Source organism: Talpa europaea (genome assembly GCF_964194135.1).
Source record: "Talpa europaea genome assembly, chromosome: 2".
Classification (NCBI taxonomy): domain Eukaryota; kingdom Metazoa; phylum Chordata; class Mammalia; order Eulipotyphla; family Talpidae; genus Talpa; species Talpa europaea.
Genome location: NC_140068.1, coordinates 116,706,310 through 116,721,060, shown reverse-complemented (window position 1 = coordinate 116,721,060; position 14,751 = coordinate 116,706,310). Strand labels below are relative to the sequence as shown.

At 50.5% G+C, this 14,751-nt stretch overlaps 2 pseudogenes across 2 annotated transcripts in view; one reads left to right on the top strand and one right to left on the bottom strand.

Annotated features, from left to right (window-relative positions):
- LOC311188281 (HLA class I histocompatibility antigen, alpha chain G-like) overlaps window positions 1–14,751 on the top strand; it is a 678,711-nt pseudogene that overhangs the window by 387,565 nt on the left and 276,395 nt on the right. The gene's annotated exons all lie outside the window — the stretch shown is intronic.
- Window positions 1–14,751, bottom strand: part of LOC311167651 (class I histocompatibility antigen, Gogo-C*0101/C*0102 alpha chain-like) — an 88,565-nt pseudogene that overhangs the window by 71,272 nt on the left and 2,542 nt on the right. The gene's annotated exons all lie outside the window — the stretch shown is intronic.

Below are 14,751 nucleotides of genomic sequence, written 5' to 3'. Positions count from 1 at the left end.
TTACCCGGACAGGATTGGCAGGTTGATTTTACTCACCTCCCTACTCACAAAAAAGTTAAATATCTGCTCACAACGGTTGATACAATAACAGGTTGGGTCAAGCCCTTCCCCGCAGCTAGAGAAACGGCTCAGGGGGTAACCGAGGCCCTTCTTAACCACATTATCCCATGTGTTGGCCTCTCCACATCTGTCCTATCTGACAATGGTCCAGCTTTTATCTCAAAGATTACTCAGCAGGTCTCAGCGGCTCTGGGTATCACCTGGAAGCTTCACATTCCCCACCACCCACAATTCTCAGGGAAAGTGGGGCGCGCCAATGGGCTAATCAAGGGTCACCTGACTAAACTCTCCTGAGAGCTCTGCTACTGCTCCGGGAACATGCAGACCAGTACTTACCCAGTCCTGCCCGAATCTCGACCTCCTCAACTGACCTTCCCCACCACTGCATCCGGGAGACCAAGTTCTGCTCAAATTGCTTCAGCCAAAGCCACTGCAGCCTCCATGGACTGGTCCACACACAGTCATTCTCACCACGCCTATAGTGGTAACACCTCTGGGACACCCCTCCTGGCACCATCTCTCTCGGGTCAAACGTGCGCCCGAAGACAAACAGTATGTATGTTGTAACCTGGGTCCTACTAGGATGCGCATTTCTTGTCAAAATCTCCCCTAGCTCAGTGTCCTATGTGTGGAAATTCAAAGTTAGGGGGACCTTTGTCTCAGGATCCAGGGAGACTACCCACTTGGTGGGTACTGCGGATGCCCACAGGCTGGATGCACAGCACCCATCACTCTCACCCTAACTCTTTCATCAATTAACAACACTATGAACACCATGTTTTCTTTCTTTTACCATCAAACCTTAGATCATTGCAAGAATACCTACAAAGAATATGGGGGTTCCCTTGCCCGTCATGTACAGTGCACCTTCCAGACAAAGGCCGAATGTTCTCTCCATCTGTCATAATACGGGTTTCAATACGAATCAAGTTAACTATACTATTTCAGGTCCTTGGGACCTACGCTGGGTACAGGGAGTCCAAGCCACAGGGTACACTGGCTGGCATTCCTACACAGTGGCAACATTTTCCCATCTCAAGGGACTATGTCCCGACACAAAATGCCACAGTCCAAGTCTCCCAGGACATCCTCCATTCAGAGCAAGTCCTACAAAATCAGCTAACATCATCAGAAAAGACCGAGACACCCCCAACCTGGATTCGTAAAATACAAAACGCTATACTATTCCTACATAACTCTTTTGGATCTAATACCTTTCTTGTTTCCTCTGTGCTTCCCTTCAGAGGCCTCTACTGGCGGCAGCTCCAATTAATCTCAATACCACTATGACCAAGATAACGGACGCTGCTTGCCAGACTCCCCAACTCTAAGTCCCCCTATGGGACTCCAATCACAGCTACCCCTGCTATCCAACTGATGCCCTTGTCGGCTTTCATTCCTGCACTTCTAACATTTCGGTTAACGAATAGATACCTCCTTAGAAAAAACCTCTGTGTCTTTAGCATCATCACAAAGACAGCTCCCCCGCCCTGGCACAGGCCATGCTCCAAAACCGGCGGCTCTGGACCTGTTAACGGCTAACAAGGGGGGGCACCTGCCTGTTCCTCAGGGAAGAATGTTGTTATTGTATCAATGAATCAAAGATTGTAGAACAAAATGTGGAAGCCTTCATGAAACTACGCAAAGACATGGACAGGGAAATTGGGGGCTCCAATTCCCCGCTGACATGGTTTCAAAATCCTATAGTGTCATGGCTCCTCCCACTCTTGGGGCCAATACTAATGATGACTTTACTTTTTTTTTTTTCTTTTTGCTCCTTGCCTCCTGAAATTCACACAGGCTCACATTCAGGAAATGTCTCCTACCACCTTTAACCAACCCCTTCTCCACCCACATTCTCGCATCCCTGCAGAAGACCCTCATAACCAGGCCTGAGCCACCCCCTTGGCTCTCTGCCAGACCAGAGAGCAGTAATGAGGGAGCAGCACCTAGAGAAGGGGTTCTCATAAATGGGCTGGCCCAGGACAAAGAGGAGCGGCGAATGTGCATGGAGGGGCAAGGGGTGGAAGGTAGTTCCCTCACAATCCCTGGGAACCATCCTTATGTCACATCAAGAGCTGGGTGCTTGATTTGTTGCCCCAGCACCCAGGACTAACCCCCTTTCAGGTTTCTCTTGTGGCTGCAGATTACCAACTTGAAGGGGACCCAAGACCATGGGACCCGACCCCGGGAGAGGGTTCAGGCTCGCTTGCTCTGTACTGTACCCCACCTTTAAACACTGAGCGCCTACAAAGCCTACGCTTCCCTAGTAAACTTGAAACGCTGGCAACTGCTCTGGAAGACACTGGGAAAAATTGTTTAGTTTGGTTTTCTGCGGGGTTTCTACTTCTCCACGGAGACTTTCCAATTTTTGTCTGACTCCTCCATCTCACATTGTAATTCCTTATGACCCTGGGGCCAGAGTGCCCCCCAATCAGTGCTCTTTGGAGTGATCTGTTTATCCTCTGTGGATCAGACCCCAGCAAACTGACCTTCCCAGTTGGGAATCTTGCCCCAGTCGTCTCAACATGGGTTGCTCTGCTTGCCACAGGATAAAAAGGCGACTGAAGCATCAATTCTGCTTGAGTCTCCTGAGAAAAAAAAGCCTTCTGTGTTAATGCACGTATGCAGACATATGTGAGATTGTAACAGATTGCTCTGAAATGTGCCTGGCTGTGCCCCTGGCTGTCCCCTCACTGCCTCCTGCCATCAGCATCCACTGGTGCAGGAGCTTGAGCAGCGCTGCCTGCTGGCAGCTACTGAGTCATGGCATCCCGGAAGTTCGAGTCTGAAGACTGAGTGAAAATTCCTAAACATTTTTTTCTTTAAATCAAGTTATCAGTCCATTTCTTCTGTCATTGGGAGGATGGGACGGGGAATACTCACAGCACCTGGTGGAGATGGTGGTGGCATGAAGTCAGATGGCAAATCTAACTTGTAAAGTGGGGTGTGAGTACAGGGGCTTGCCGTTCTCGTGAGCCTCAACTCTCTTTTTCCTCTCCGCAGTTGAGAGACTACCAAAGGAAAAACATCTTGGGGTCTCCTGCAAGAGACCACTGGAAGTGGTTGTAAGTCATCTGAAGATGTAAGTCCTGCTCAGCCAGGCTTCCTGGGAGAGGGGGTGCTCCAGGGGCAGCTGAGTGAGAGGTGAAGAGCATGGAAGAAGTGGGTAAGAACCCTGGGTCTGACTGCGGCCTCTCCGTAGCTCTGCTGGGGATCTGATTTGGGGCAACACTGTTTAAGCTCTTTGTCCACCTGTGAGTCAGGCTGCTACAGCTCTACTTAAATCTAGGCAGCATCCGTGAGAGGATTGTGCATTCATCCCTTCGTGCGGGGCCTGGTGCGCAGAGAGCCTTCAGTACAGGGCGTCGCTATGGACTTCTTGCTCTGGCAATTTCCCTCATCCCCAGCCTCAAGGGGAAGCCAGTCAGTGAGGACACCCTCTCCCTTTAGGGCAGCACAGATGAGCCCCAGGTGCTTGGGATTAGGTGACCTCTGAGGTGGGAGTCCGTCTCTGCCACCGGCTTGCTGGGTGATCCCAGGGAAAGTCACGTCCTCCTCAGGCCTCAATTTCCTCAACTGGAAGATGAAGTTGTTGGGCCAGATCAGCGTCTTCCAGACTGATTTGGTAGCTTTGATCATCTCTTGGTTCACGTTGCTTTCTGTCTCAGGCGAGGTGGTGACTGGCCGTTTGGAAAGAAGGCACAGGCCATGGTATGATCCGTCACCCATGTCTCCAGCATCCATCGTCCAGTGCTGCTCTCTCTTTCCTTCTCTGACCTTCTTGTCTTCTCTAAGCCGCTTTTCTCTTCCTCCCCTTGCCCTTGTTTTTCTCTTCACCTCCTGTAGATTCAGGACATTCTGCAGGTGCTGTGTCCGACCTTAACCGCTCCAATGGGGTAGCGCTCCCCCCATTGGACAGGAGGAAGGTGAGGCCGTGCCGAGACCCCCTCTCTGGCTTGGCCTCTCCCAGCGTGCATGCCCGAGGCTTGTCTGGTTGAGTTACTTGGCCTCTGGCTGAGTTTATGTTGCCATCATTAACCCTCGGTGTGTCCACGTCTGCTATTTCACCTGCTTGGTTGATCGTTGTTTTCCTTCCCGCACATCTTTATCATCTTGGAGAAGATACAATACACCGTGAAGGGTGAGAGGTCATTTGGGAAGAGCTTCCAGAGCAGGGGTGTGAGATTTGGGCCTTCCAAGCCTCCAGGGTGAATGCTCAGGGGCCCGTCCTACTAGGAGAGCCTCAAACCCCCGCCCCAAACACGGGACTTGCCCTCTGGGCATGTCCCGCAAAGACCAACAGTCCACACTGCAGTTGATTTTCCAAAGTGATGAATTCATTTTAGCTTAGGAGTGGGAAATGCAGGCTTAGGAGAAAGGGGGCTTTTGTTACAGGTGCAAGGACTAAGGTGAATTTTGTAGCAGAACTGCAAGTGCGTGAGGTTCACCAGAGATGAGTGACTAGGACATCCTCCCCCACTGTCTTTTAAAAATCAACTGGACACTTACCCATCTCCCATGGGCCCTTGGCAGCAGACACTTTGCTAGGCGGCAAGGTGGGATGTGGCAACTGAGGGAGCAGTTGGCTCTGAAGGGTCTGGAGGCTGGTGGGGTGGCTTTTGAGACTGATGTGTAGAGGTGGGCAGTGTTCATCCCCGTGGAGAGCGGGTGACGTGGGAGTCCCGGGCAGAGGGTGGGTGCAGGAGATGATCAGATTCGGAGCCCAGAGAGTGCTTGGCAAGAAGGTAAGGTGCCTGGGGTGCCCTGGGCTGGGGGATGACCTCTTCCTGATGTGGGAGGGGGACACCGAGCTCTGGGTCTCCAGCTGTATTGGGTGGCGTCTCATTGTTACTTCTGTCTGTCCTGGCCCATCAGAGTATGGAGATGACCGGCTCCCTCCAAACAGAGCAACACACCAAGAGCGAGCTGGCCATGAAACTCGGCCAGGTACGGGAGAAGCTGGCAGAGCTGAAGGAGCTAGTAAGGCCTGCACCAGCTAGGAAGGGCTCGGAGGCCTCCAGGAGGGAGGTCCTTAGGCCGGGACAGAGATGGCTCCAACTCAGGGCTGGGGGGCACTGAGGACCCTGCAGTCCTGCCAGGTCCGTGACCACCTGTGCCCTAGGCTCTGACATGAAGTGGTGGGTTCCTCGGGACTGCAGGTCACCTCCCTGCTGGAGGCATGAGCCAGTAGTGGAGAGACGAGGAGACGTGGAGACATCCTGGTTCCAGACTTGGCTCTGGGTCGCGCTTCACTGAACAGGGCTGAGCCTCAGCATCCTTCACTTCAGAGAGCACTAGAAAGCAGTTCTGCTTCGGTGAGGGAAGGGGCCTGGGCAGGTGGCAAAGTCCCACAGTGCCTGCCTCAGGAAGAGGGGCCTGTGCCTGTCCCCCGCATCTGTGGGCGCAGATCTGGGAGATGACTTGGTGGCGGGAGCCAGCAGCAGCGGTGGTCTCCACTCTGCTGCTCCACCACAAGTCCGTTGTAGCAGTTGCTCTTCAGAACTGCCCTTTTCTGCATGCTTCCTGGGTTATGGGCAGGACCAATCAGGTGGTCCAGTCAGCCAAGGATGAAGATGGTCCAGGGCCTCCCTGGTGGCCTAGAGGTTAAGTCTCGGCACCATCACCACTGCTGCCTGAGTTTGATCCCTGGCCGGGAGCTGACCCACAGGGCGCAGCAGACCTCTCCTGCCTTGCCAGCTGCTCCCCTCAGCAGTGTGTTTCAGTCAGTCTGCCTGTTCCCCTCACTCTACACCTTTGGCCAATACCCCAGTTCTTCTGCACAAAAAAAGAAAAATAGTCCAACCAGACTTGATGTTGGGACACCCTGAAGAGTGATATAAGCCAGGGTTAGAGGGAGCTGAGGGGCTCTGTTCCAACCTCCAAAGAAAGAAGGGGAAGACTCTGTTCCTGGCCTCCGAAGAAAGGAGGGCCAGAAGCTGAAAGAAGACAAGCAGCATCCAGTAGCCAACCTCTGCGGGAGGAAGAGAGGATGAAGACCTCTGTCAGAGACTGGGCCTCCAGTCAGTGTCTGACATCACCTGATAGGAGCACCAAAGGCTCTGGACCTCATGTTTGAAAGAGCTGTTTGTTGCTAGTGTTGTCCAGCAACTCATAAAGAGCTTTTAACCCTTGGTGTCTCTGACACCGGCTGGGATCCCAACTGAAAAGGGTATTCACAGGGCATGAGGATGGGATGCCAGGATAGGCCGCAGTGGCACCCACCTGCACAGGCTATAAGACAAGAGGGCTGCCAAAAAGCCCCAAAGCCAAAACCATGGGCTCGAGCAATACAGTACCCATACGATAGGGGCCTACAGGCTAGAGCCGATGGAAGGATAGTGCCCAGAAGGGGACTCATCACTGTGGTTCTCAATCGTGTGCACAATTGCAAGAGACTTCAGGCTCTGGAAACAACAACCTTGGGGGCCTCCCCTGGCGGCACAGTGGTTGAGTGTTGGGCTGCGAAGCTGCTTGCAGCCTCTACTGCCCGCAGCCTCTGCAGCGCTGGTTCGATCCCTGGCCACAGGTGAGGGTCCCACATGGTGAGACAGTCCTTTCCTGCCGCCCGCTGCTCCCCTCAGCAGTGTACTTCTTCATTCTGCCTGCTCTGCTCTCCACTCTGGCTCTGGTGAATTCTCTCACCCTCCCGCGCTTCTGACTGTACCCAGTGCTTGTATAAATAAAATTAAAAAAAAAAAAAAGTTCTGTTTGCAGAACTTCTAACCTCCTGGAACCCCCTGCGCAGAATAAGCAGTTGCTCTCAGAGACTCTGGCTCCCTTTAGGGCGGCAGGTGCCAGCACACCCACAGAGGACCTTACACTACTTCAAAGGAAACTGGCACCCCCCTGATCACTGCAGCACTATTTACAGTAGCCGAGCTGTGGAAGGGATGGTACATAGATAATAGGATACTACTCATCAAGAAACATAAACTCATGCCATCTGGGGCAACGTGGATGGAGCTAATGGAAATAAGCCCAAAGGAGAAAGACAAATATGTCACTTAGATATAGATATAGAAAAATTAAACAAAGGGCTAGTTTAAGCTATCCCTTGAGTCTCCCAGGTGGTGCCTGACTACTGGCTGGGGCTGCAGACCAGCCCAGACTTTCTGGCCTGACAGCTGGATGGTGGACTGACCCTCTCTAATTTGACATCAAACTCATTTGATGACAAAGCCTGACTCCAGCTGACTGAGTCCCACATTGTGTCTTGTTGCACCTGCACCACCACTGGGTCTCCAGCCTCTGCTGTTTGCTGGGTCTGAGATGGATGCTGCATGTAATTTTTTGTTTGTTTTTAAGATTCATTTTTATTTATTTATGCATAGAAAAACTGGGGTATAGGCCAGAGGTGCAGAGGGTGAGAGGATTCACCAGACACAGAGTAGGGAGCAGAATAGGCCAATTCCACTGAAATCCACTGCTGAGGGGAGTGGTGGGTGAGACAGGAGAGGTCTGCTGCCCCATGTGGGTTGCTCCCTGGCCAGGGATCAAACTCAGTTCTAAGCAGTGATAGCACTCAGACTTAAACCTTATGTCACCAGTGAGGCCCTGTTTTTAATATATTTTTTACATCTTTTGATATTATTTAAAATAATAGAAGTGCTCCTACTGCTCTACTTTCATAATAAACACGCTCCTTCCTCCCAGCCTTTGGCTCAGGTCGGGTTTACATGTGTCTTTGTCACCTTTACTCCTTGTCCATCTCTCATGACAAAGCAAGCTCCATGTCTCCGGGGTCCTCTCTCTGCTCCCCATTGCATCTGCAGGGGAGGCAGATTGGGGAGGCAGGAGCCAGCCAGGGAGAGGGATGCTGGGAAGTGAGGAGGAGGCAAAGGCAGAGAACACTTGGGAGATGCTCCCCGGTTCACTGAGAAAAGCATTTCTCAAAGTGTGGTTGTGGAATCCTTGAAGTCACCCAGAGCCTGTCACAGGAGCCACGAGGTCAAAACTATTTTCAAAATGCCACTTAGACACCATTGGCTTTTTCACTATTTTGCCATCTGCTGAGGTAAAACTTACTAAAAATGGAGCTTATATTCCTAATTGCACTTATTCTTCACGACTACTTACCTCAGAAACACAACTCCAAGCCAGTTTCATTTGAAAGTGTCTTGGTTGAAGCATTAAAAATTATCATTATTCTGTCATCCTCAAATCCACATTTTACAGCACCTGATGCGATGACAGGCAAGTGCACACGCAACACTCCTGCTGCGTCCCCAATTACCATGTGCTAAGGAAAATATTTGCATGAGATGAATTAGACTGTTTTTCTTTTTTTTGTAGGCAATACCGACTTCACATGAAGGAATGAATGACAAAATCTGTGGCTATTTGATCTGGTTAATGAGCAGACATTGTCCTGAAAATGAGTGTGTGCTCCTTTGAGACAATCAACTGACAATTGCTAACTGACAGTAACTTCACCTTGACCAAATATAAGTGCTCAGAAAAAAACTAGAATCATGGAAAATTGTGTCCTACCACTAACTTGACAACTTCCAGTACTACTTTTACTTTTTGGATTTGTGGTGAAAAATAAAACGAATTTTTTAAAATAATTTGATTCCGGTGTAATGAACATTGAAGAGCTTTATAACTTGTGGAACAATATATTACTTTAAAAATATCACACATTAAAACTAACTGCAGTTAGTTTTATGCAAGAGAGGACTTTGCAAATAACCTTGGAGAAAATACCATCTGTATAGATTTAATTTAGTATCAAAATGGAATATTCACAGTAATGTGAAAACACTACTCCAACATATTTGTGTGAGGCTGTAGACATTTATTTCATAGACTTCAACCAGAACCACAGGAGGGTCTGGCGAGGAGATGCGGCTCAGCAGACACTAGGCTGAGGCTCAAAGTGTCCAAGCCAGAGCCAGGCCAGGTTGTAGTGCTGGCCGGGGGTGGGGTGGGGGGGGGTGGTCACCGCTCCCGCCCCCACCCCCCACCCCTAGTCTCGGGGCCCCGTGACCCCTGAGGCCTTGGCCCCTGCCAGGCCCCTTGACCAGGGAAGAGCCCGCGGGACTTTCACCCTTTAGGTTTCATTTAAGTTTGGGATTATTCAGGGCGGGAGACCACGGGGTGACTGCAGGGCGGGCTCAGGGTCTCCCAAGGTCCAGAGGACTCTGGGCTGCGCCGCGGGGCCCGACGGGGCCTCCCCCGCGGGCACGACCAGCTCCCCACGAGGGCGCCTGGGACGCGCCCTGGGCGGGGACCTGCGCGCCTGGACCCGGCGGGCCCGCGGCTCAGCTCCCCGGCGCGAGGGGGAGGGGGAAGGTCGGGCAGAGCAGGACGGGAGCAGCCTGGGGGCGGGTGCGTGGAGGGGCCCCCAGACTCCTGGGGATTGGGAAGGAGGCGCCGCAGCTCAGAGGTGAGAGGGCTGCGGCCTTTGATCTCCCTGAGGCGCGCACCCCGCAGGGAAATGGAATCATGGTGAGGACGCGCCCCCTTCTGGCCAGAGAGGGAGCTGTCGGCCACGTTTTCCAGCTCTGGGATGGAGACTGGTCCAGGGGGTTCTACTTTTTCTGAAGGACAGTTTAAGAATAGAAATTCTCCTGAGAAAGAGGGGAGACCATCCCTGAAGTCACCCTTCGCTGGATCTTTTTGACCGGCAGCCATCGTAGGAACAATGAGTTTCTCTCGCGAGATCTTGTTTTTTGGTCAGAGAGCATTTTTGGAGATCTCACTCCTGCCTGTCTGTGTCATGGCCCTCCACCCAAGTCAGCAACAAAATGCTTATAGAGACCTGCATCCCACCCTGGGCTCCCACCTGCTATCCCGGACTCCCAGACGAGGCTGGTTTCTGGGTTTGTGCCCCTCCCTCCAAGCATACTGTTCTGTCCACTGCAGGATGGTCACATGAGGCTGCTTCAGTGTCCATGGAGGGAACAAAAAGCATTCAATTTCCATTTCTTCCTACTCAGGCCCCTCAATCGCCATATGTGACCCATCACCCCATCTCTGAGCATGAGGTCACCCTGAGGTGCTGGGCCTTGGGCTTCTACCCTGTGGACATCACCCTGACCTGGCAGCGAGTTGGGGAGGACATGGCCCCAAGAAATGGAGCTTTGAACACCAGGCTGGGAGTAGGGGGGAATGGAAACTACCAGAAGTGGGCGGCTGTGGAGGTGCCTTCTGGAGAGGAGCAGAGATACACATGTCATGTGCAACATGAAGGCCTGATAGCACCCCTAGTCCTGAGATGGGGTATGAAGGGAAATGTGGGCACAAAGGCTGACTCGGGGCCATCAGAAGCCCTTCTGGAGACCTTCAGAGAGTCAGACCGAGGCCTCAGGCTCAGGGTCTGACCTTCCCTTCCCTTCCAGTGCCACCTCCTCAGTTCTCCATCCTTGCCGTGGTCCTCATTTCCAGCTCGGTTTTCTTTAGAGGTGCTCATTGGACACAAGGTGGCTTCATGTGTGAGGGGGTAGAAGAAGTTCTCAGGTAGGGAAGGGAGTGGGGGATCTTGTCCACTGGGGGCTTTCATGTCCCAGGGAGAACTTGCCCTGCCTGGTTAATGGGAAGTACCATCCACACACACGGGTGTTGCCCAGAGGGCATTTGGTCCAGTCCCCCTTCATCTCCTTTCCTCATTTTCCCCAGTCCTGACCTGGGTCTTTAGTCCCAGCTCTGGAAACTTCCCTGTTCTGCAGGATTAGAAGATTCCTTTAGGACTTCTGACCTGACTACTCCCTGGTCTCACCTGATGCTTCTTCCCACAGGAGGACAAGGAGGAAGCTACACTCAGGCTGCAAGTAAGTGTGGTCAAGGCTTGGATCCCTGAGCCCTGGGAATGGTGTAGATGGAGCCCATGGGGGAGTCACTCTCATCAGTTTCTCCTGTGGTCTCATCTCTCACCAAGTTTTGTTGTGTTCTCCCCCAGGCAGCCACAGTCCCTGTGCTCTGAAGTGTATCTCCGCCCCTACAGGTGAGACCCTGGAGAATTGCAGTGGGGGTGGGGATTGAGGCAGAGAGGCTGGGACTATGCAATGGGGATGCTTTCAGGAGGACATCTTGGGAATGCAGTGGACCATTGATAATGTTAACACTCGGGTAATGAGTGAGCTGTCAGGGGTGAAGATGCCACCACATCCTAGCAGGGGCCAGGACAGGAGGAGGGGTCCCGCCCAGCTCCTTACACCTCAAGCCAACCATAAACCTCCTCCTCTTCTGCAGGTCCAATGCTTTTTCAGTCCCACTCAGAAGCTCCTTCTCCATGGAACTGTATTTATTGGGGTGTTGTTCTGACACTCTTTACACTGTGTGAGATTTGAATTACTTTATTCTGGGGCTTGATGTTAATTGACTTCCCATCATTTTATATTGTGTACCCTGTCATTCTTGTTACACACACACACACACACACACACACACACACACACGCACATTCCCCTCTCCTTGGGAACCAGACCCTCACTCAGCACTGGGGTTACTCTGACCCTCTGTCTCTGGTCCCCTCAGAGCCGCCCTCTCTGCAGTGTCTCTACTCAGCGGGGTCTGAGCAGCCCCAGGAGTCCCTGCACCTCCTGCCTCTGCCCTTGTGGGCAACCAGCCCCTCACCCTGCATGGCAGTGAGGAGGCGAAGGCCAAGTCCTGAGGTCAGTGACCAATAGAGGAGACAATTTACCTTTTTCTTTTCTTTTCCCCCTCATTGTATTATTCAGTTGAGGTTAGCATTGGTTTACACACTGCATGTGTTCAGAGGCAAGGGTCACACCTCTTCAGATGTTTGTTACCAAATCACACCCACCCTAAGGGCACCCATAGTCTTCACTATAGTCCGTTGGGCCCTCTCCCTACTTTGTTTCCTACTCTTACCCCCAGCCATAGCTTCAATTCTGCAGTCATATATATAGAGAATATGTTTTGGTTTAGTTTCATCTGTCCCAACTTTGTTTCTTTATATTCCAAATATGAATGAAATCATCTGTATGTAACTTTTTCCTTCAAATTTATTTCACTTAGTATAATCCCATCCACATCTATCCATGTTGTTGCAAATTCAATTATTTCATCTTTTTCACAGCTGAGTAGTATTCCATAGTGTGTATAGCTTGTGTTCTTTATCCCCTCATCTGCCGTTGGGCACTTAGTTTGTCTCCATCGCTTGGTTATGGTAGACAGTGCTGCAGTGACCGTAGGAGGCGCACATTCCTCGGAATTAGTGTTTTACCTTCTTTGGATAAATACCATGGAATGGGATGCTTGACCATGTGACAGGTCTATTTTGAGGAACCTTCATTTTTTTTTTTTCCATAGGGGCAGGACCAATGTGCTATCCATAGAAAACAGAGGTACCAAGTTACCGCCCTGCCTAAGGAAAGGAGGAGCTAAGCAGGGATGAAAAGCTAAGGAAGAGGAGGAAGACGTGGAGCAAGATGGGGAAAGGAGGCTGGAGGAGGTGCATGGAGCAGAGAGATATGTGAAGAAGAAACCACGCCTTGCTTCTCACTTGGACTTGTGCCACGGAGCTGGGGACATGGAAATTCATGTGAAAGAGATTAAAAACATGGGTGAGAGACTCATGGGGAGGCTGACAATGACCGCTGTTATCTTGTTGTGGATTTTTATTTTGCTCTTGTCCTTCCAGACTTGCCTGGCCCCTCCTGCCCCTTTCCCATGGGTCTCTACCAGTAGGTGCCTTAGCCTTGTGGCAGGCGTTCGGGCCCCAGTGGGCCTGCTTTGGGCCCAGCCTGTCTGGCTGGGCATTTACCCATGAGGGGTGGGTAACTGTGGGTGCTTCACTTGGGAACTATTCTAACTATATTCTTTCTCTTCTTCTCTCTATTGCACACTGATTCTCTGTTTTATAGTAATTGTGTTAAAGTTCTTTTCTATTGAAGGGCTTACGCTTTAGTGTATGTTTTGTCTTTATGCAGCTGATGGCAGATCCCATGTAGAGTGTGCAGTTTTGAGGGTCCAGGGAACCCCTCATTCTGCCCACTGACAGGACAAGACATCATTCCCACCCACCATGTGCCAGAATTCCTTTTCCTCCACACCTTTCAATGGGTCAGTCTCACAGACGTGAGGTGGGAACTCACTGTGGTTTTATTTATTTTTTAAAGAATTATTTATTTATTTTTTTAAAGATTTATTTATTGATTGATTTATACATACATACATACAAGCACTGGGTACAGTCAGAAGAGCGGGAGGGTGAGAGAATCCACCAGAGCCAGAGCGGGGGGCAGATCAGGCAGAAGGACCAAAGTACACTGCTGAGGGGAGCAGCGGGCGGCAGGAGAGGTCTGCGCGCCATGTGGGACCCTCCTCTGGTGGTCGGGGAGCAGCCGGGGATCGAACCGGCACTGCAGAGGCTGCGGGCAGCTTCGCAACCCGGCGCTCAACCGCTGCGCCAGCTGGGAGGCCCAAGATTTATTTATTTATTTATACAAGCACTGGGTACAGTCAGAAGCACAGGCAGGTGAGAGAATTCACCAAAGCCAGAGCAGGGAACAGAACAGGCAGGCTGTCGAAGAAATACACTGCTGAGGGGAGCAGCAAGAAAGGCAGGTGAGGTCTGTTGCGCCATGTGGGACCCTCGCCTGCGGCCGGGGATCAAACTGGCTTGCAGAGGCTGCTGGCAGCTTCGCAGCCCAGTGCTCAACCGCTGCGCCACCAGGGGAGGCCTTTATTGTGGTTTGAATTGGCATTTTTCTGACAGCACATGATGATAAACTTGTATCCATATATCTATTGGCCACATGTGTATCTTTTTTAGAAAAGTACCTATTTAGCTCCTCTCCTCTGTTTTGAGGTGTTTTCTTGTTTTGGAGTTCTTTGTAGATCTTGGATATTATATCCATATTGGATTGATGATGTACAAATAGTTTCTCCAATTTGATATTGTCTTTTCATTTTAAGGATAGCTTCCTTCACTATGTAGAAGCTTTTTAGTCTGATGTGATTCCATTGGTTTCTTTTTGCTTTTGCTTCCTTGGAGCACAGAAGACACTATGGGCAGTGAAAATACTCTGTATGATATTCTCATGATGGACACAGGACATTACACATGTGTCCAACACCCCAAGAACGGACACAAGGGAAACCATGACTTTGCAACTATGACGAGCAGGTCTATTACTTGTAACCCACATGTCAGTCTGGTCTTAACACCTAGTTTGGTCATGATGTGTGAATAGTTTTACAAGTTGAGGAATGAAATGCAATTTACTTTAGAAAGCATATTTCATGCTCATACAAGGACATTTAAATAACACTCAAGGATACGCATAAGTCATTCTTCTCCACCCTCAACACCCCAGTTAGTCAGTATCTGCTCAAAACCTAGCAATTTATCTTTTCTCTTCCAAATATATGTATCTCCATGCTCCTGTCTGGGCAATACTGTTTGTTTTCCCATCAGTAAAGGAGTTCAGGTCACAGAGTTGGGGGGAAACATTTGCAAATCACGAATCTGACAAAGGACTGTATCTACAAAAAATGCCGAAAACTCAATGATCAGAAAGAAATAACCCAATTTTAATAAGGACAAAAATAGTGTAATAAATGAACAGCACTTCATCTGTAAAAATGTACAAAACTTCTATACAAACAGCAACTGTATTCATAGAAAAGTAAAAATATGAACAAATGCTCAATATCACAGTTAAGAACAGTGACACCATCACACCTAGGAGAGACTGAAAATGCAAACTCTGCACAGTA